Source organism: Oryzias melastigma, linkage group LG7 (genome assembly GCF_002922805.2).
Source record: "Oryzias melastigma strain HK-1 linkage group LG7, ASM292280v2, whole genome shotgun sequence".
NCBI classification, from domain to species: Eukaryota; Metazoa; Chordata; class Actinopteri; order Beloniformes; family Adrianichthyidae; genus Oryzias; species Oryzias melastigma.
In genome coordinates this window covers 32,792,214-32,796,959 of record NC_050518.1, presented here as the reverse complement: position 1 = coordinate 32,796,959, position 4,746 = coordinate 32,792,214, and the positions used below count along the sequence as shown (strand labels likewise).

The 4,746-nt window shown below is 42.8% G+C and overlaps 1 long non-coding RNA gene across 1 annotated transcript; it reads right to left on the bottom strand.

Moving 5' to 3' along the window:
• Window positions 1–1,801: 1,801 nt before the first annotated feature.
• On the bottom strand, window positions 1,802–3,617 carry LOC118598998. The gene is made up of 3 exons (XR_004948258.1): window positions 3,113–3,617; window positions 2,432–2,542; window positions 1,802–1,885 (listed from the first exon to the last, which is right to left on the bottom strand). It is a non-coding gene; the product is annotated as an uncharacterized LOC118598998 (long non-coding RNA).
• Window positions 3,618–4,746: the final 1,129 nt, after the last annotated feature.

The window sequence follows — 4,746 nt, the reverse complement described above, 5'->3', positions numbered from 1 at the left end:
AAAATGAACGAGGGACCACAGATAACAGGGACTTCAAGAGTTTTCAGAGGTGTGGACTGAGGGGGGTCTGGGGGTCCTCCAGGAAGATTTGGAGCTCTACGCATTCTCCGGGTATCTGAGGGACGATTTCAGCTGATTTGAGAGAGTAGAGAAAGGAGATTTAATATTTCACTTCTACTCTGTTACTGTCCACGACTATGATTCTCCTGACGACACCTTCCACAACCTCTGAGGGGGGGGCCCTGAAGGACTGTAAACGTCCTGGTAACAGCATCAATGAAGTGTTCCTTTGAATCACAAATAAGTTGTTTTTGTTTTCTTTGGAACAACAACACAAAACTGTGCTGAAAATAGACCCCCCCCCACGAGGACAGCTGTCAGTCACCTGTAGTCTGAACCCATGGTTAGAAACACAATGTTGTATTTATCTGACACATCTTAAAGTTCACTCATGAAAACATTGTCTGACATTAAACCAGTTTGTGGTCACACATAGAACGTCTCGTTAGCGTAGCATCTTAGCTGTAGGTCCAACAGGTTTATCCTCCGGTTCTGTCTGGATCCTGTGATTCTTCATCAGATCGATTAACAGGGTGGTCGTGGGGGGACCTCATGAGGAGGACTGAAGGAAATCACTCAAATAAACATAGCTAATTCAGTGCTAACATTTAGATTCCATGTTCACAGTAGGTGAGTGTTAATTTTGGACTCTGTATAGAATGAAGGTGGTGTTCACCATCAAAAAGTGGGCGGAGACTTCTGCACTCAGGCCCCTGAACATGACGAGCTGTGAGCAGGTGGAGCTGCTCGTCTGTCATGTGACGTGACGTGTTCATGCTCTGAGTTGGGTTGTCCTCCAGGTTCTGGTTGATCCTCCACAGGTTATCTTGGTTTATGTAAATGATCCTCAGAGTATTTAAGTTACTGAATGTTTAGGGTTCTGCCACCGAGCCGGGTCTCCTTCATCTTGGGTCCCACCAGTTCCTGATGAGAACTAGAGGACTGGAACTGGAGCAGAGAGAGCTGGTCTGTAGTGACTGTGTGGTTCAAAGTAAAGACCTGTATGAACCTGCCTCACTCACACAAGCCTTTGTCCACTGTCAGCCCAAAACACCCCCTCCCTCAAACACCCCCTCCCTCCCAGAGTCAGACCGCGATAGACGGAGTTTCAGTGGAATGCTGTCACTAGATAAAAGGTGTTTAGTCAATACTACTATCATCCTAATTCAGTGTCAGAATCATCCTCTGTGGATCACGGCTTAGAACAGCGATAAGAACAAGAAGCAAAGTTTTGACTCTGGACAGAAGATGGATTTAGATATGAGAACGAGCCTTTAGCGTGGAGCAAAGAACTCTGGGAAAATGTGCTCTCAAGACAAGAGAAGTAAAACAAAACAAAGATCATGTTTTGTCATTTAATATAAGTGGAAAGAGAATCTGCCATAGAACTAGAACAATGTGTCTTATTAAGATTTCTTCAAATAAGTTGTGAAGTCCTCTATTTCAACTAGACAGAAATACTTATTGATATTTTCTGTTTCTGCAGTGAAGAGACAAAACGTAATACATGTTTTTATGCGTGTTTTCAGGTCTATTTGTGGCGATCACTGGAGGGTCACTGGGTTTATTTGATGGAGCAGTTGCCATAGCGGCAAAGTGGTCTGTCCCTCCCTCATCCCTAATGTCTCCGTGGAAACCAGGGAGTAGGTTACTCACCGAGTTCAGGGACAGAGAAAAGAGAGGATTTAAGAAGTTAATCTACAAAGACTCTCCGACCCCCCAACCCTCCCTCTTCACTCGCCTGTTTGAAGCAGCTTTTACTCGTCCCGATCATTTCCTCGTCTCCAGTTCATCCTTAATGTTGGTCCAGCCCTCATCTCCTTTTCTGATGCACAGAAACATGTTTTAAGTCAGTTTCATCTTGACATATGAAGCTGTTCCTCACAACCACAAACCAGATTTTTTTTAATATAATTTCTTAATTTCTGTCTATTAGATTTTGGATTTTTTCTTGTTTAAGAATCTCCAAAAATGTGTTAAAACTTCCATATCAATTGTAAAAATAGTAGTAGTTCACTTTCAGCTTATCCCTTTCGGGGTCCCCACAGCGTAACAGCACTCACTGTTTCTCATCAGTGATTTGGCAGAGTTTTTTACGCCGGATGCCCTTCCTGACCCTGTACTTGAGGGGCACAGGGACCCAGTTAGGCAGCAGCATCAAGGGTCTAAGGACCCAATCTAGGTGGAGATCAGTGGACAACCCTGGGAATCGAACCCACGGTTCCTGCATGTCAGCCCTTCACCTAGCCCACTGAGCCACCCAGCCGCTCATCAATTGTAAAAATACAATTTAATTATTAACTTTAAGCATGCATAAACATTTCCATCTGAACAAATTAAGACTTGAGCTTGTAAAAAAGAAAACGATGACCTTTTGTGAACAGAAAGAACTGTGACGGGATGACGGCCTCTCGATGTGGGAACCTCAGAAGTCCGTTTAGCCTCATCACAGTTTGGTTTCTCCTTTGAGGCTTCTCTGTGTCTGAATAACAGATTTAAAAATTAGTCTGAACTTTCTAGACTTTCTCGCTGCAAAGTTGATCCCCTGGTTAACCTGCTGTGTTAGCATTCTGTTACCATCCACAGTGCTAACGGGCCGCTTTTGAACCGTGCCTTAAATCAGCTTTAAAATACACTAAAAACAATAAACTATCACCCATTGTATTTTTTGAATCTCCTGGTTTTCTTGTTAGGCTTCCTTATCCATGGAAATGTTGGTTTTATTATTATTTCTGTGGTTCTCTGGGACTTTAAAAGAATAATAATGGCACTGAATCTGATTAAAAACAGAAAATAATCCTTTAAACAACACAAAAGTTAATGTCTTACTTGAATTTGACTGAGAGGTTTAGAATATCCCTGAAATTCATTTTCTTGATCTATTTTTCTATTTTTAAATTATTAACTTAACTTCCACTCTGTTGGGTGAGTTTTCACCCAAACGTATTTTCTTCAAGAACATGCAAAAATACATCCACATTTTTGTCAGCAATAGAACTTTGATCCAAACTTATTGAAATACAAACAAACCAAACCAACAGAAATCACTTACATCTATTGGGTAGAGCAGGATCCGAATGAAGTCTAGTTTATTAATTTTGCTTTTTGCTGCTGTACTGGAAGACGAGCATCCCTGAAGCTCACATGAAGAAGAGGAGAATCCAGGAATGGTTTGAATTATTGCTTTCTAAAGTTAGTTGATATAACCGGGTCAAACTGACCCTAACACCAGAAATGACAAAATTTAACATTTTAGAATAAAACATGTAAAACTTGAATTTCGTTTAAATCAAGCTCATAAAGTAAAACGAGAGATGGGATGAATGAATTAGAACCGATTCTTCAATGCAAATAAAAACCAAACCGGGTCGGCGCTGACCCGAACACAAGACTAACGTTAAGGTGCAGCAGCATCATGAAGCACAACAGAACAAAAACCTTTTGACAGAATAATTGTTGGAACAAAATCCAGATGAAAAGATGGGAGCAGTTTCCTTTCTCCTGGTTTCGGATGAGTCATTCTGTCTGCACTCGGACACGGAAAAGACACGAGAACAGCTTTGGATCCCAACTTTGACAAATTTGGGTTGTCACATGGCATTTGTTTTGGACGTTGATCTGGTGAATTATCATCCTGTCCTGGCAGAAGGCCCAGGTCCAACACAACCCCAGGAGTTTGGAATCTGAGTCTGAACAACTGTTACAGACGATAGAAATCTGGTTTTCATCAAAAGAAGAGAACATGTGAGAACTACTTCAGCCTGTAAAGATCTCCCAGGTGGATCATTTTTCCCGCCATACCTTGAGGAAGTATGTCAGGTGACAAATGACATAAAACGGGCTGATTTTCGAGGTGAACTCTGGTTCCACCCAGAGCTGGTTGCAGTTTGAGTGATAGTCCTGCAGAGTGACCTGTGGACCTGCAAACATTCTCAGGAATGTTTGAGTGTGTCAGCGAATGAAGCTCTGCCGCATTAACACCTGAGTGTCCTCAAACAGCAGGAGGTCATTGATCCAGGTATCGTTGTTTGTACCTGGATGTACCTCGGTCTGCAGACGCACATGAGAATTCTGAGGAACAAATTCCTTAAACTGTTCTTGTTCATCTTAGACAGAAAGTCTAAACTAATCAAAAGCATTGATGTTCAATCAGGCTAATCTGCAGAGTTAGAGGAGGCTGGGATTAGGATAGTTTTACTTCTATTGCAGCAGGACTGGAGGAACCACTCAGCCACAGACAGCCACCATCTGCAGCTTAGTGGAACTTCTCGAGGCACCGCAGACCTTAGAGGTCCTTAAGTGAAGACAGCAGAGGTGGAGAACACCTTCCTTCCAGATCCAGAACCCCCACCCTCCCTGAGAACCTGTAGCCAGATCTTCCTGATAAATTCTTCTGGCCTCCTCCCTCAGCAGATCCAACTCACCACCAGGTCGTGATTGGTTGACGACCCCCCCCTTGGTCTTCAATCAGTGGTTAAGTTGTGATTGTCTTCAGTGAAAGTCCAATCACACAGTAATCACTGGTCTGTAGAAGATCTTCTGCTCGACTCTCCAGTCCAGCTGTCAAACCGTCCTTGTCATGTTTGATTCAGACGTCATTCTCTCACCGTGTTAACTGTTAACCAGAAACTGTTTCCAGCTGAGGAACATGTCAGAAGGGAGGACTCGGAGATCTGAAGCAGAACT